Source organism: Eucalyptus grandis, chromosome 8 (assembly GCF_016545825.1).
Source record: "Eucalyptus grandis isolate ANBG69807.140 chromosome 8, ASM1654582v1, whole genome shotgun sequence".
Classification (NCBI taxonomy): Eukaryota; Viridiplantae; Streptophyta; class Magnoliopsida; order Myrtales; family Myrtaceae; genus Eucalyptus; species Eucalyptus grandis.
In genome coordinates, this window is record NC_052619.1 from 53374371 (window position 1) to 53392649 (window position 18279).

Genomic DNA, 18279 nt, shown 5'->3' on the forward strand with positions numbered 1-18279 from the left:
AAAAGATCTTTCATTCACCTTTTGATTATCCTAAAGGAGCTTTAGGTTTTTATACTGATAGGAAGAATCGTTCCCTGACGAAAGTCCCATATGATGATTTGAGCTTTTTCTCTGGATAGTAAGAGATGGAGTCTTTCTGTGCAGGTAAACTATGGCTCTCAATTAATGCTTACAATTAAAAACCAGCTGGTCAGGTAAAGAAAGATACGAGTAAGATGACAAAACATTATTTCTTTCCCAACAATTTGGTATTATACTCTAGCCTTTACCGTAATGTACAAACTCTACCTAATCTTATAGTGTCAAGGACTTGGTCTCTTGCACAATGTGCTTTAAACGGTCATAATAGGCAATATATGCTTTGAAATGAAGAAGAAAATTTAGTTTTTCAAGAGTTTGTCAAGTTTCCATTATTGTTAATTCCTACATATCAGGAAAAAGCAAAAAAAAAAAAAAAAGAGAGAAGAAGTTAAAAGCTTACAACTCTTGTTCCAAAGGCTGATTAGATTATTGTTATAAATCAATGCCAAGACGATAGAAATTGTTTACCTCCTGAAAAATAAAATTTAGCAGAGTTTGCCAGTGGAAATGATGCAGGACAAGGTCATCATCTGTTTCCAAGATGGCTGATTTGATAGTTCATCTGCATAACTAGGCCAGGAAAAAGTTGAAGTACTTTGGCCAAAAAATCTTATGCGCCAATGTGCTTGTAGCATAAGGAAAGGTTACAACTTGAGAAGTGGTCTCTCGACAGAGTCTTTGTTTCACCTTATAAAACCGGTTAATTGCCTAACCGTGCAAGTCTCACAGTTCCAAAATTTCGCCCATCTGCTAATTTTGCAAAGTTCAACACGAGTTCAAGCCCCAAAAAGGGGGGAAAAAGAAGGAAAATAGCTGCATGATTCAACTATGAATAGCTCAACTCAGCATCCACACATTATGTCTGGTAAACAGCCACAGGCCCAAGATTAGATCGACAGACAAACATGCAAACACATTCATTGAATTGAAATCCTGGAGTTGTATTTACAAGGAATTCAACTTTGTGCTATTTACATTTAGAGTGAATTTGAGTAGAGCTCCTATGGATCTTATGGATATGGACAATGGATCAATGGAATGTATTTTGTGACCAAACTTCATCACAGAGGTCCCGGATGATTAATGACGAACCAGGTGCTGACCCAGGAGAATTTCAACTGAAGTTGCTCTTGGCATCGGAGTCTGCAGCCTCAATGCAGAAGGATAAGGATTCCTAGAAAGCATAAGATTTCCTTTGACATCTTCACCTCCATATTCCGTCAATAGTGCATCCACAACGATTTTGCATGATCCCCATGTCTCAGCCATTAATTCCACACTATAGTAAGACTAAATGGTCTACAATGTTGTCCCATTTACCAATCTGAAGAAACACACCCTCATCAGTTGTCCACAATATTCCTGGTACAAATGGACATTCTCCAGAACAAGCTAGTCTATCACACCACTTATTGCATGTAGCATGATAAATCCACGAAAATAATTACTTGAACAAGTAGCTACGACTGAAACTAGCTCCTAACTTGCTGCATGATGAATATTCTCCAGATGTATCCCAATCCTTCTCAAACTGGTAAACCAGACTACCAAATCCTATATTATACAGCCATACCTACAACAAAGGGAAGATTACAATAACATGTGAACACTGTTATGAGTATGATTAGTCACCAGAGAAGCAGGTGGAATCAAATCATTTTCACATTATCTCACATCAATATGTTTATCTGTGGTTAACTTTGAGCTAGTCACCAATAATTTCAAGCATTAGTGTACATACATAATTTAGACTGTATAATTGCACAGAAATTTAAGACTAGGTAGTCACCCATCACATGCACGCGATACATAGCAAACATCATATGTGTATTAAACTATGGAATAGGTACGAAAGATTAATGATGGCTTTTGCAGGAATGAGAGTTACTCAGATATTTTTAAAGGTCAGGAGTCCTACAAAATACCCTGCTTTGTAGAGAAGATAAACAAACAAGACAGTTATAATTTATACACTGAATACAATGTTGGAATATATAAGACTTCACTGCCTATGTAGGTCGATAGAAATGCGAAGCAATCGTCAAATTCAGTCAGTGACAATTCCCCATTATTTATTTGATATTCTGTCAAGATCAAAGCTATACCTACCTAGGGAAGTGATGGCATGTCTCCTGTGGGAACTGAGAATAGTACGGAGGCAAATGAGGCAGAACAACAAGTCCAGTAGTAATTAGAAATGTTATTGGCACACGGTCACTGTAGTAAGACAAAAACACTGCATTGCTAATACGAGGTTGTCCAAATGTTAAAACCTGAACATTCCATGCTTCGTGATTGACCTGGAAAATAAGAGTTTCAGTTATTTAAGTAAATCAAGCAAATGGTGATCTGGAAAAAACAGCTTCAGCACACAAAATTAGACAGCCAAATAACTTGAAAATTAATACACAATGGCCCTTTCAAGACAGGAAAAAAAAAAAAACACTTTGTGTCAATAACCATGTATTACATTTTACATACAAAGATGAACGATAGAGTAGCCGTTTCTCTTCATGAGGGTTGAAGGTCTAGCATTAACTCCATCAAAAACCCCACATGCAACAAAACCAAACCCACCCTCAGCACCAAAAAAAGGTGTTAATAATATGGAATAGTGAGATTAGGCGTGAATTTACAATGGAGGCGCAATTAATTGCTTCCACAAGAAGCACTAGGATGTTGGTGGGGTGAGTCACATCCTGGTAGTAACATAAACATTCCAGGATCGTGGTGAAAATGCCCCTTGAACTACAAAACTTACTGTCATAAACAGCAAAGGAGAAACTAAATCTTAAAAAGGATCATGACGCATGGGCGTGACATCACAATTGGCTTGAAACAATTTTCAGCAAGAAACCAGAAAAAAGAATTAAAAAAAAAAGTAAAATTTTAAATCACTCAAATGTGTTACTACAAGATGCTATACTTGCTACTAATACTATGAAAAAAGGTATAGTCTAAAGTTCATGCAACCTATATCATATCATAGGCCACACAAACATTGTATAATCAGACTCCCAAGATAAAGTTTAACTCTCAAAAATCACCACTTGTCATGGAGATGGGAATCAATAGGACATGAATTTGGATTGAGTTCCATTTCTGGGACCAGTTGTGCAACAGGTGCCTAAAAAAGTACCCTGGACCACTCTGCTTAATAAAGCTGAGGGAGAAGGCATAACTTAGACATCTTAGAATTGGCTCCAGCCTACAACATATCTGGCTCTGTAGTCCAACTGAAAAGGGGCTGCTTCTTTTGATTAGAGAGAGACAGAGACAAAAACAGCACACAAAACGCATATTTAGGATCAATATATAATTTATCTTAAAATGCATTAGTAGGGATGTGCAACCGGACCAGATCAACCCGATTCCCGGATCGGCCCACCCGGAAAATAGGGTTGGGAACCGATTCCGGTTAAAACCGGTCCGGGAACCGGTTCCCAAAGTTCAGACCCTGTTTGAACCGGTCTGGGAACCGGTTCCGAGGGAATACCCACCCGGGAACCGGATCGACCGGACCGGTTCGGGAACCGGTTTGAGAACCGGTTTTTAAGACAAAACCCTAATTCGTTTCTAACTTTCTATCTTTACTCTCAAGCTCTCACAGTCACCTCCGCCGATCCATCCGAGTGCTGCGCCGCTAACGCTGCTTCCGCTCACCCACCGTCCTCCAGATCAGGGCCCCCATCCTGGTCCCAGCCATCCTCGCCACCTCGGCGCCGTCGGAGAGAGAGTAGGTTTCCGGAGAGGTTGAAAAGAGGCTTCCCGGGGCTCCCTTTGCTCTGGTTTTCTTCATCTGAAACCAGAGAGCGGTTGGCTAGAGGAGCAAAAAGGGATTTGATTCTCTCAAGGTCTGAAGATCCCTTTTCCGATTTGGTCACTCCTTGTGGGATCTCGGGAAAAAGTTGTCCGGCAGATCCATCGGTAGCACGCGCGCTGGAGCGAGAGCGAGAAGCGAGAAGAAACGCGGGTTTTGTTTGGTAAAGGTCCTTTTTTTATTTTCTTGGTTTCTGGGTTTTCAGCATCTCCGGAAAAAGCTTTTGAATTGCACTGCGTGAGATCTTTTCGGCATTTTGGGTTGATCAGTTGATCATTACATTCCATCGATTGAGGGCAATGTTTTCGTGTTTTTCGGGTTCGAGAGAATCTCTTTGGGGTGGCGTTGTATGGGGTAAGTAGGATTGTTATGATTGCATTGGTTTTGTCATGACTTGCTTCCGATGCTCTTCAGCGATTGTTTGTTTTGGGTTGGTGCTCTAAGGTTGTGGGTTGATGATTTTGAGTTGGGATTTGCGGATCTTGGGGCAATTCTCAAACTTTTACAAACAGGGTAAGGTGTTTCTAAAATTGTTTTTGGCGTTTGATTGAGGCGTGTTTCTTTTCTTGGCTTGGTAATGGGCAAATGTCAGGATGGGTTGTTTGGCTAGAATGAATATATGACAGAGCTGGTAAATTTCCTCCCTCCCCAGCGTCAAAATGTGGATTATATGTAGTTATGGTGTTTTTGTCTGAATTGTGTTTCTTGACAAACGCTGCTGAGTTTTACTTTGGCTTGGCCAAATATTAGCCAGTTCATTCAACCACATGGTCATTTTGGTGAATTATTTGTTCTCGTCCAGTTAATATAAAGATACGGCAATTTTTATGCAAAACAGGTTCTAATATAAACAGGGTCGACCCTGTTCCCGGATCGGAAAAACAGAGTGAGTCGGGAACAGGGTCCAATCTAAACAAGGGGTCGGGACACATTCAAAAAAGAAGCGGTTATAACAGAAGTCGGATACGGTCAGTGTCTGACCCTACCCACCCTGGACCCGATCACCCCTATGCATTAGCACTTCAAGATTATATGACATAAAATTTGAGCTTCAAGGACTTTAAAAAGTTATATGTCCATACCATAAGCATATCAACAATCCCATAAAGTTTCCAGCAACTAAACTTTGTAATGATTAATTGGAAGTGTCTTGAATCACTATATTTAGGTATTCAACCAACTTGAAGCTCCATAGGTTAACAGGTAAGATTCAATTCACACAACTAGATACTTCAATAGTTGGTGGTTCTAGTAAAGGGCTGTATGCACCCCCATTCGGCTTGTGTTTTGTCTATGAGTTGATCTACCAAAAACGAAAGAAAACAAGATGCTGTCTATAACGAACTGAAAAAGTAAATATGAGAGCAATGGAAAGTTCAAGATCCACATAAAGAGCCTAGACTCTTCAACACAGATTTGGCAGAGAATTCCAGATGACTCTTAACAGATTATAAACTGGATACTTGGAATAACACAATACGAAAAAAATAAAATAAAATAAAATTCACAAGTCCCGACTACAACAGTTTTTTTGACTATCTTACCACAAGATCAAGTCCGCAAAAGCATGCCACAGCCCCTCTAACAGAATGCCCTATCAAGGGGTCTCAGTAGTTCAGTTCGGTTTTCTTGAAAAACTGAATTGAACCAAACCATTAGAGTGCACACTTGAACTGAACTGAACCTCGAACCAAACCGGCTCGGTTCGGATCAGTTTTCGTTTTTTTTCTATTTTTTCAATAAACTCTAATATTAAAAATCAAGCGTGACAAAACTCAAGAGGCAAAAACCCAAACATGTCAAATGTACCTCCAATGAGCATACCTATATAAACAGCCAATCCATAAAGCAGATCTTAAGCGTCAAGAGCTCTAGTATCAGCCTTCATTCCATTCAAGATTTCATGACTCCGCCCCAACCATATTCAGATTCCAATAAAAGAAATAACAAAACGGGGGTCAAACTTTTGAAGGGAAAAGACCAGCACTCCCCAGCCCCAATAAACTGGCATTGCCAATTTCATCACCATATTAAGCAGACCCATAAATCTTCCGTTTCCGTTTTCCAGGTGAACTACTCAACCCACCAAAACAAACGCACAGAACTCCCAACCGAAACCAAGGAAAAAAAAAAAAAAAAAAGAACTTGGACCCCAATCGCCAACAGAAACCCATGATGTGTCCTTCATCAAGCACTATTTCGTCCGTCAGAAAAGATTAAAAAAAAAAAAAAAAAAAAAGAAGAAGAGAAACTAGAGAGATGGAGCTTGGAAGCGGTTGGGGGGTTACAGAGGGGAGAAGCTCGAGGACGAGTGGGTTAAAATAGAGAGGGAGAGGGGACCAAACTCGTTGGTTGAGCTTCACTTTGGGGAGCGAATCATCAATGCGCAGAGGGAGCGACAGATGCGAATATGTGTGTTTTTTCTCCTGAGGTTTCTTGGAGCGACGAATATGTCTTGAGTACCCAAGGCCAAGAGTTCGCTTCGAGGAGAGAGAGAGGGAGAGGGAGAGATTCGGAGGAAACGAGAGATTGAGAGCATTTTTTACTTTTTACGGCTTCCAGAGTGAATTTTTTATTTGGACGGTTCAATTCGCTTCACCAAACCGGACCGATAAAATCCGAATCAATAAAAGAAAATTTGGTTTTTCTCATTATCCGAACCGAAAATATATGAAATTTCTATTTGGTCACCATGGTGTTGATGTGTATAAATTCTTGGCTCTTATAATAGCATCCAAAATATCAGGTCGAATTGTCATATCGTGATAAGCATAATACAATCCACAATGAACCTAGACAAAGCTTAATTAAGATGGTTTGTAACTCAATCCAAATTAGAAGTATCAATGGCTTGCAAGAGGCTAATAATCTCTAGAACACACCATGGCACCGGCATGCTGAGGTAGTTTATGTCGAGCAATTCCAATAGAGATCTTCAACCCAATTCTGTATGCTGTAAATATAAATAGAAGTAGCCACAGCATTAAGGTCCATGGCCACCCCAACATATGCCTAAAAATAATATATATATAGAGAATAACAAGGATATGCAATTCAAACATAAATGTGTCACAATACGCTTTTTCTCTTACCAAAAAAAAAAAAACATAAATGTGTCACAAGCGTGCAAATTGTTAGGTGACTGCGACACGAGTTATATACCTAGAAGCAATGCTGAACACGAATCATCAATTCATTGAATCCGAACCTCTACTTTTAGATCAAAAGGCATTGATAACCAGTTCAAAAGCTACTAAAAGGAAGCAGCTTATATGCCCACAAAATGTCCTCTCAAGAATTAGCCATTTAGTGCTAAGGATCCATTCTTCAAGCAACCTTAGCAACAATGTCGTGTTAAAACATATTAAATTACCTTGGTCTTTTCATCACATCTTGGACAAGTCCAACTATTAAGTTCTAGCAAATCTTACATGTAAACCTGCAAAATAAAAAGCTTTGCATCTAATTACAATTTTATTGCTTTGAAATGGTGAAACCTGAAGGGTAATAGCAACAAGCTATGGGTAAATGCGAAAATCTTTATAGATAACACTTACAGCAGATGCGTACTCCACCAAGATCGTCACAAGAGTGTGATTATAAACAGCTATATGAGCCTTGGAGCTCACTCTAAGTTATGCATTTACCAATTTAGAAAATTGAAAATTGAAAATGCAATCACAAGTTCATCCAATTACAAGCAATGGAGCAACTTTCTTATGTCTCTAGCAAGCTATTTCAACAAATTAAGTGAGAAGAACACTTTAAGGAAACATCAACTCAAAACAATATTTCAGTATATTTCTATTGCCCTTCATGAACTTAAAGAGCTATATATTCAATGCAATGCAATGAAAGGAGAATAAGTAAACAACACGAGGCTCCTCTTTTCCATAAAGCTACTCCACTGAAACCTACAAGCTACAGTCCATTACTCGACTGGAGAAAAGCTAAAGAACTTATGTATGTATGTATGTATGTATGTATGTATGAAGAAATAGCGGGGTGAGATCTATATCAAACAATTATATAAAAATTCGATCAATCTGACCATATTAAAAAGGACCATGATGCAAGGGAACGGCCATGACCCACGGGCATGATGTCACAATTAGCTTAGAATAATTTTCAGCAAGAAACCAGCAAACAGAAATGACACATAAAATCATCCAAGTGTTTGGACGAGATTTCACAGTTGCTATTAATATTTCAAGAAAAGGTTTAATCTAAAGTTCATGCAACCTATGACCCTATCGTAGGCCACGTGAATGTTTGTATAATCCAAGTCAAAGACAAAGTTTGACCATCCAAAATCACAACTTGTCATGGATAAGAGAATTAATGAAAGATGACTTTGGGGTGGGTACCATTTCTGGCACCAGTTCCACAACAGCTGCCTTTAAAACTCTGGACCACTTGTCCAATAAAGCTGAGACAAAAAACATAAGTTAGACATTTTAGAATTGGCTCTGGCCAACAACATGTATGGCCCTAGTCCAACTAAAAAGGAGCCGCTTCTTTTGGTTAGAGAGAGAAAAACAAAAACAAGGCACAAAACACATATTTAGGATCAATATATCTTAGTTTAAAATGCATGAGCACTTCAAGATTACATGACAAAATTTGAATTTCAAGTGCTTGCAAAAGTTACATATCCAGACCATAAACATATCAATAATCCCACAAAGTTTTCAGCAAGTAAACTTTGTAATGAATAACCAGTAGGGTTTACCCCAGTGGCCACCCTTTTAACATGAAAGGAAGAGGTAGAGGGTTCGAATCCCCACCTTCTCGAGGGGTTGAGGTGGGGATGATTTAATTTCAAGTATGGGTTTTGACTCCCACACATTGTAAGGAGAAATGACAAAAGTCTAAGAGTAAGAGTTAGTGTAGAAGTAGAGTAGGACCAAAAAAAAAAAAAAAAAAACTTTGTAATGATTAGTTGGAATTCTTTATCCATTATATTTAGGTATTCAATCTGGTGGCTTAACAGGTAAGACTCAATTCACACAACTAAATACTCCATAATCGCTGGTTCGGTTAAAGGGCTGTTTGCGCTCCATTCTACTTGTGTTTTGTCTATGGGTTCATGTATCCCAAAAAAAAAAAAAAAGATGCTAACCAAATTTAAATTTAAATATAAATATGAAGCCATAGAAAGTTCAAGATATCTAGAGTCTCCAGATGCTAGACTCTTCAAGGCAGAGTTGGTAGAGAATTCACGTATCTCTTAACGGACCAAAACTAGACAAATGGAAGAACATAATAGAGAAGAACCAATATCTTAACCATAACAATTTTTTTAACTATCTTACCACAATATCAAGCCGCAAAAGGATGCCATAGGCCCTCCTATAGAATGCCTTGTCACCATGACGTTGATGTCTCCATATAAATCCCTGGCTCACTTAACAGCATCCAAAGTACAAGGACACATTGTCATATTGATAAGCATAATAAATCCACGATGAACCTAAGCAAAGACAATACAATAAGACTATAACTCATTCCAAATAAGAAGTATCCACAACTTGCAAGAGGCTTACCATCTCTACAACTCACCATGGCACTAGGCATGCTGGGGTAGTTTATGTCGAGCTGTTTCCAGTAGGGATCTTCAACCCAATTCTATATGCTGTAGAAATAAATAGAAGTAATCACTCACTGAAAAGCTCAAATAACTTTTCCAAGAACAAAATTAGTGAAGTAGGTGATCTCCTCATGACTCAATCTAAAATTACAAGCACATAACTTTTGTGTCTCCATGGAGATGATTCACCGTTTTCCATTCTTATGGACAGCAGACCCATGTGCTTTGTGTACGTATTCACTGCAGGCTACTCTTCTTAGCTTCAATTTTCAGGATATCCTTCGCATGTCAAATGTGAGGGGAAGAATTGCTAAAGTTAACATGCATACCTATGTTCTTAAGTACCTTTGAAAGCTGAAACCGTAGCATTAAGATCCTGGCCACCATAATGTATGCCAACAGGTAATATATATTGATCAGAAAAAAAGACAAAAAATTAGATGAAATTCAAACATAGAGGCATCACAAGCATCACAAATTGGTAGCCACTGCAACACAAACTATATACTTGCAAGCAGTGCTAGACGTCAACTATTAGTTCAATGACCTTGAACACCTGATTTCATATTCAAAGGCATTAGTAATCAATCATAAGCTAATAAGAGAAGGCAACGTATGCCCACAAAATCTCATCTGAAGAATTGGCCATTTAGTACTAAGGACCTATTTTTTAAGCAGCATTAGCAACAATGTCATATTAAAACGTAAGGCCGCTCTTTCCCTAAAGCTACTCTCGTGACATCCTGAATTTCGACCCGTCCCGATTTTATGAAATTGACATTTCGCCGACGCGCCTATGGTCCTTTTTCTCTGAGCTAATTACTCACGAGTTAACCAATCTATTGGGCGAAGCCGTTAAGGGATATAACCGCGGTAAAATCCCTAAAAGCTACCTAATTGGTTGGATTGGACTAAAATCGTGTTGGATCGATTTTAACCACGAAGTTGAATTCGGTTTTGGGAATCGGACGTTCGAGCATGTCGCGGTTCATTTATAAGACGTCGTCTTGTCTTTCGGAGAAATTCTGTTGAGTTTGGGATTTTTACGGAAAATCGTTTCGGACATAGCGGAAATTCGTATGGGCCAAATTAAAGAAAATTGGGACTTCCAAACTGAACCTTTGAGTGTCGGGATTTATAGAAAATTGTTCGGGACTTTTCTTCATCAAAATTGGATTTTAATTTTGGGAAATTGTTGAAGAAATTGAAGACCAAAAATTGAGTGAAATTCGGATTGGGCATAGGGCTGCATTTTGGCATCTATTTTGTGCTAGTTTTGGACTCAATTAAGCTAGAAAGTATTTGGGGAACATTTAGATATTTATGCAAGTTTTAAGGAGACCAAGCATTGAATGGAAGGGATAGAGCCTTGACTTTTGGTCCTTATTCTTCAATACACTCCAGCTGGTTTCTTTTATCCTCGTGCGTCTTCTTCATTTCCCCGAACCACCTCAATCTCTCTCTCGGTATGCAATCCACCGAACCAGCTCTCACTTTCCTTTCATTTTTTCATCCAACGTCCACCAAGTCCAACCAATAATCCACCGCCCCTCTCCACTATAAGTTGTCCCCCATGGTCAACAAACCCATGCACGAAACCTCCATCGTTGACCGCTCCTCCACGTGTGTCCAACGACCCCACCGAAGTTGTCAATTGCCGTGTCCTCCGTTTCCTCGAGTTCATGAAGCAAGTGAAGCTCGATTCCTCCGAGCTCTCTCTGTCCACGCGGCCATCTTCAAATCTTTGCACCGCCAGCAGCCCAACAAAGATTGAAGACCACCGAAACAGCTCCTGTTGCCTCGTGTCTTCATCTTCACCGCCAGTAGCTGCTTTCATCGTGCGCCAGTGAAGTCCACGATCCATCCCTGCAGCCACGGGCGAAGCCAGCAGCTGCTACATCCGTTTCTTCTCCTGCGTGTGCATCTTCGGGCCAGTCGCACGTCTTCAGCCCAAGAATTGAGCCCAGCAAGCCCGCATCTTCAGCTCAGAATCAAGCCTAGTTCAATTGCAATTTGGCCCAAAGATTTAGTAACTCAGCCCAATTTCTTGAAGCCCAGTCGGTGAGCAAGCAGCCCACTCGAAGCAGACTTCAACCCAACTTAAGTTCAGCCCGGCCCAGATTTGAAGTCAGCCCAAGCTCAGGTCCAAGCTCAGCCCAAGCCCAGCAATTTGCTGTGGGCTTGCGAGGCTTTTAGGCCCGGACCGTGTGCCCATCGACGTCGCCGAAAACCCGAGTTTCGGCCGCTATTGCGTCACTGTCGCGGTGTTCCGGTCTTCACTTTGCCAAATGCCAAGTGAGTAATCTCACTAATCCTTGCTTAGTAGACTAATTATGCTTAAAAGTTGATTAGATTTAATTAATTGCAATTATGTGATTAGATTAGTGATTATTAGTTAATTGCATTATATATTAGTTGTTTGGTTAGTGTACTTAGATAGAAAATTGCCTATAGTATTTATTGGATGCTTCTTGGGATTTTTCCCGACCCTTATCGGGTGTTAATTAGGCAATTCGGGCCTAAATGAAATTTTTAGTAATTAATTATTAATTTTCGATATTAATTAATTAATTATTTATTTTCCGAAAATTCAACTAGGATTGCTAGTGACCGGAATTTTACGCTGGTGATCATGGTGAAGTCTGTTTATTTAATTGGGCTTTATTTTGAGCTAAATTGAATTTTTTTAATATTTATTTAATTTTCGAAATTAATAAATTTTTTTTTCGAAAATTAAGGCTAAGATGACTGATGATCGGAATTTTGTGCTAATTGTCGTGGTGCAGTCCGTTTATTTATTTGAGCTTTGAATTGTGCCAAATTGAATTAAATGTGGAATTTTAGGATATATTCCTAAATGGTTGTTGTTAATTATTTGATTGAGAAATCGTTGGGTATTGATTGTCGGTATCGAAAGTAAGTTGGTAATCACCTGAAAGAATATATGTGGGCTTGGTGAATTGGGATATCACCTAGAGAATGCATGTGAATTCGGTGGTTGAATAGGTCATTTTGGCAAAGAGGTCGCCTTAAAGAATGCACGTGGCTCGGAGACTCGGTATGTCCTCTTGGTAAATGCACGTGGCTCGGTGACGAGTATGGCATCGTAAAGAAGGTCGGGTGGGACTATAAAGCCATTGAATCTTGAGAAGGTCGGGTGGGACCGTAAATCCATTAGATATTGAAAGGGTCGAGTGGGACCGTAAAGCCATTGAATATTGAAATGGTCGAGTGGGACCGTAAAGCCATTGAATATTGAAAGGTCGAGTGGGACCGTAAAGCCATTGAATATTGAAAGGGTCGAGTGGGACCGTAAGCGGATTGAATATTGAAAGGGTCGAGTGGGACCAATAAAAGCGGGTGAATCTTGAAAGTGGTGTGAATGGACCGTAAGCCATTAAATCTTGAAAGTGGTCGAGTGGGACCGTAAAGCCATTGAATCTTGAAAGTGGTCGAGTGGGACCGTTGAAAGTGGTCGAGTGGGGCCGTAAGCCATTGAATCTTGAAAGTAGTCAAAGTGGGACCGTAAGCGGGTGAATGCTTGAAAGTGGTCGAGGCCGGGGCCGTAAAGCCATTGAATCTTGAAAGTTGCTGAGTGAGACTGTGTCTTCCACCTATGCTTAAGTTGTGATCAGAGGATCGTGATTCGTAATTGGAAATTGAGATGGAATAATTGAATCGACCTAAAAATGGTCCGACTGACATGTAATTGACTAAGTCGATTGAATTGTGATTTGACCGATTGTTCATGAAGATATGTGAAGCATCCGTATATAACCTTGAATTGTAGGTTGGGACTAATGCCAAGATACGTCTTTTGACCTGTGCATGTTTGGCAACCTATAGTATAATGGTTTACTAATCGGGCCTTAGTGGGGTAAAATTTGCTGAGATGTAGTCTCATCCCGGTTGTGGGACAACATTTCAGGCCCGTAGATGAACCCGATGAGGAGGAATTGGAGAAGGAGAACATTGAAGTGAAACCCGAGGAGAAGAAAGATTTTGAAGAAGAAGATGATCCGAAAGGGATCACGAGTACGACCGGATGAGGACCGAGGTCCCATCCTCTTTTAGGGAATCTGTTTTGATGTGAATAGAGTGAAATTAGAAAGTCGTGTATAGTTTTGTGAAGCTCTAAAAAAAATTTATGTATAAAATTTTGGTTGTAAGTTTCAATATGAAAAATATGGCCTTACTTTTCTATCACATCGTATTATTGTCTGGGGATTATAGCTGCTTCCGCATGTGCTTAATAAAAGAAAGGGTCGGCGATATATAGTCATGGGATATCGCATTATAAAATCGACCAAGTGAGAAGAATGTGTGCGTGCCCGAGGATCGGGGCATGACATACTCCACCGAAACCTACAAGCTACAATCCATTACTTGATTGGAGAAAAGCTGAATAGCTGATAGTTAATCACTATGAGATGCTCAATAAATTTTATCCCCAAAGTAGAAATAGCAGGTTGAAATTTTTGTGTCGAACAACTACGAGGAAATTTGATTGATCTGACCCTCTTCCATTGGTAGCATCTATCCAAACTCAGTAATCCAAGAGCTTAACAAAACCAACCAAATACAACACAACACCATTAGTCATATACTTTGAAAACATCCAAATCTACACTGGAGGGATCATTCAGCTATAGCATGCCCCACTCAATCAGGCACTACAGCTCCACAACACGGTCAACAATTCCCATCGACAGTGAAATGCCTAATCAGCCAAATTCACTGCACAAACCTCACTTCCCTGGGCTCAAAACTGACGTACTCGATACTAGAGCGTGTCCACATGAACCTTATCGCAAGCCAGACTTCCATCCGAATCAAGTCAGAGGATCAGATTCACAACCGTAATTGATTCCGTGAACACGAGTTGCGATGAAGCATTGTCAAAACAACCATCACCCTCAACCATGATCTATTCCACTCCACAATATTCTGCAAGAGGTACGGATGGAACAATGTCGTCGAGAAAAAAACATGATATCGCGCAACAAATGAATTTCCAATCTCCGCACCTTTTCATATACGCAAAACAATCACGTGCGATTAAATGGCGCGATCGCCCGGCGAGATGGAGAGATCGATTGCGGTCTTTGTCCATATTGGTCGAATTCAAACCTCGAATCCTGGTCTTCGCAGCGTTCGTGGACTCTGTAGCGATTTTTGCGATGGATGGTGATCGAAGCCTCTAACGACTTGGGGGGAAACGGAAGGAGGGGAATGATGGATTTGCTAATTTTCCTGATTTGCCCTCGGGCGCTTGCTCTGTCGGCGGGCATATTTGGTGTCACGTCCAATGATTTTGTCATTTCTGTGAGGGCAATGAAGGAAGTTTTGCTAAAATGAGGCGCGCTTCTGGACAAATTTGCGCTCTCTCCGTCTCTCCTCTTTTGGCGCTTCCTTTGATGTCTTCAAATGAGCACTTTGACTCTGCTTGGTTCAATTAAGTCAATATTACTAATCTATTCATGCATATTGGTGGAGGTATATAAAAATGCTATTACTCTATTATAATCGCAAGCTTCTGGAGTTAAATATTTCCGATTCCAAGCTCCAATCAATCTCATAAATCGAATTATTCAAAACTTTTCTTTGAATTCAAAAATAATATGATTCAACATATGTGACAAGTGAGCTGAGTTTAATTATGAATTGTGGAGTTGAGAGAGAGTTCGAGAGCGCAACTTATCATGACATATCAATTCTTGAATATTCATTGAAACTTATATGGAAGTGGATTCAATAGTTTTTTACTTTTTTATAGGTAAATGTATATACAGTAGTTTGAGTAGACTTGTATACTTACTGATAGACCGAGAGGTTATGGCTCAAATAAAATATTTTGTAACGGATATAACACTTTATGTAACAACAAAAATGGATAAATCATATTGATCATCTTTTCTGACATTTTTTTTTTTAATTTATCAGGGAAAAAAAGAAAATTGCAACCCATTGTGACTTAGCCGGGGAGGCCAAATCGGACCACCCTCAATCCTCGTGCAGCTCAACGATTGTTGTTTCTGCCGAGGTTGACCACTCATACTAGCGCAAAACGATTGACTCACTTGAGATTGCCTTATATGTAGTGACAGTTGCTATCATTGTTGTTTCTGCTGTTCTGTTCCAAGATTTCTTCCAGAGAAGACTAAAACCAGCAAGTAAGATCACTGGAGAGGACACTCCAAATAACGATACTGCTATATGAGCAGTGTGAATGGAGGAATGATTTTGAATAGAATGATGAAACAAGGATAGGGAAGCTAAACAAGGTCCCTCAAAAGTGTTCTCATTAGCAGATGAATCTAACGTTGGATAACTCGGTTAGCACCTCCTCTCGGAGGACTTCATGTGAATGGTGTGAACCCCCGACAAATTGGCAAAGGGATGCATGATTTTTGGGGAAATTTATGTCGACTATCTTGCTAGATGTTGACTTTGATTCTCGTGCTGGTTTTAACGGACAAACATCAACAATCCCTATCTTAAAGGGAAAATATATCTACAACCTACCAAGATGAAAGGGAAAGTATGACATGGACTTCTGCCTCCAAAGGGATTGCTGTATGACCTCAATAAAGCATATGCCTGAATGTCAAGGAGTGAAGAGTCTACAGATTCTCTGAGCTTGACATGGACTTCCGCCTTAACTGAGTATTCCGTAGTCGCAGAAATTCCAGGCCTTGAGAGTTTTGGAAATCTTAGAACTGTGGAGACGAAAGAATTCAACCAATTGGGCAGATTGGATGACCTGAGTGGCTTGAAGAAACTAGTGGCTTTTAATTTACATCAATGTGGTAATATGGTCGATCGGAATTGTTGGAATATTTGTGGATCTCCTTCGGCAACTCAGTCCTGAAGTTTCGTAATGTATCAACATTAAAGAAATTAAAACGTATAGGCATACTTCACCATGGGTGATTTGGAAATTCAGCACATTATGGAGTTGCTTGATCGAACTTGGCAAGTTTTTGCAAGAGAGAAAAAAATTGGATGCCTGCTCCGTTGAGTACTTCTTTTCTGATAAGAAGTGGCCCCGGTTCTGTTACTGATATGAATTATCAAGAGGTTTATGCAAATCTTCTTTTCATGTGCACTCCGCATTTTGACTTCTTATATGGCTTTGTCATTCTATATACTCTTGTTCAGATCTTCTTTGTTTTAATTTGGTTTGGTTTAGATGTTTCGGTGGCTTTAAATTGCTAAGTAACTCACCTAGTGAGGTCTAGTCAATTTATATAAACTCCAAGTGCAATATTTTGTCAATTTACTAATAGTATTTTGTATAATAATCAGCACAAAGCATGGATTTTATGTCTAACTACAATGCTTAGTGATGAGCAATTCATTGACACCAAGAAGTTCAATGTGAAGGATGGTTCACCTCGAAAATAGCGTGTACTCTTTTCTTAATTTGATTGTTCGCTAGGCGAGTGATTTGATGAAGATCAAGCCCAATAATTCCACTAGACTTTTCGTTTTGGTGTCAATTCAGACCCGAGCAAATTTGGCCCATTAAATTGGACTGACCAGAGCGCACCTTAATTAGGATGGGGGAAGCGAATTCGTTCATTAATGTCCTGCGGTGAAGGAACAAAGTCGTTGATAGTTAAAGCCCGCAGCCTTTCTTTCATTCAAAAAAAAGTGTAGGAGTTGGGCAGTGGGATTTCACCTATTTTCTCTTCTTCCCTAAGCTTTTGAGCTAATGGAGGAAGCTCAATTTCAATTCTAAAGGAAGGAGTCTGATTTGAAAATCAGCAACGGGACTTTTGGGCTTTCATTACTAAAACAAAGTCTTGTGGAGTATAACTAAAGTTAAAGCTATTGGAAAACAAATTTGATCTTTCGTTAGTCTCATTCCAAGCAATTTGATACTTCTCATAATTTTTTTTAACTCATCAAATTACCGTGATTAATTGTTTCAATCTTGACCTTTTCTTGTAAGATTCGGATCTATTTTTGGAAAGACCTAAGAACTTATGAATTTCAAAATGAAACATTTTTACACCTTCAGACGTACTGAGATTTTATTTTTCTTCCTCGGCTTCTCCCAACCTCCCCCTGCCCCCAAAAAAAAAACACCATGTTGTCCTTCTCCAGTATCAATGGGTTTCAGATAAATCAACATCTGTACAGATCAAAATCCAAAGGTCTTGTCGGCGTTGGTGCATTCACATCACTCATGCAATTGCCAGCAACTTTAAGGAGGTCTTTCAAAATGACCAGGGGCTGGGGATTTTAATGTTTTTGGACGGCTGAGAGTAGGGCAGCGGGACTTGTGTGTTTGGGAGGTTTCTTTCTTCTTCTCATATTTAATTACGACAAAGAAAAAGAAACTTCCTTTCGACATCTAGACTCATGTACATCGATGGATAAGATGGGCTCTATGGATTCACCTTATCTATCGATGCACAAGTTGAATTTACATACATCAGTGCACGGACAATACTTGCTTGATGAATAGAGAAGGAGAGAAAGAGAGCTGTAATATGCAAGTGTGTAGAAATTTATGGAGACACGTGTTGTCAAAAAATCCAACGAAAGATATATTTACAGTATGTAATTGGTTAGATGTGAAGTGACCCCACAAAAGCAGGATAGTTAAAATTCAATAATACAATAGGAATGAGAAAATTATTTTGTTTTAGTCACCGAAGGCAACTCAATTGCTCCCCCATCTTTCTAGAATTCCACTAATTTTGACAACTTACAATTGCTCCACCAACATTATTAGGGGAGCAATTGTTTTAAGTCTTTATAAAGTACACTTATAGCA

General features: G+C 39.5%; 1 pseudogene; it reads right to left on the reverse strand.

Moving 5' to 3' along the window:
• Positions 1–942: 942 nt before the first annotated feature.
• Positions 943–11355, reverse strand: LOC120287346 (annotated as a pseudogene).
• Positions 11356–18279: the final 6924 nt, after the last annotated feature.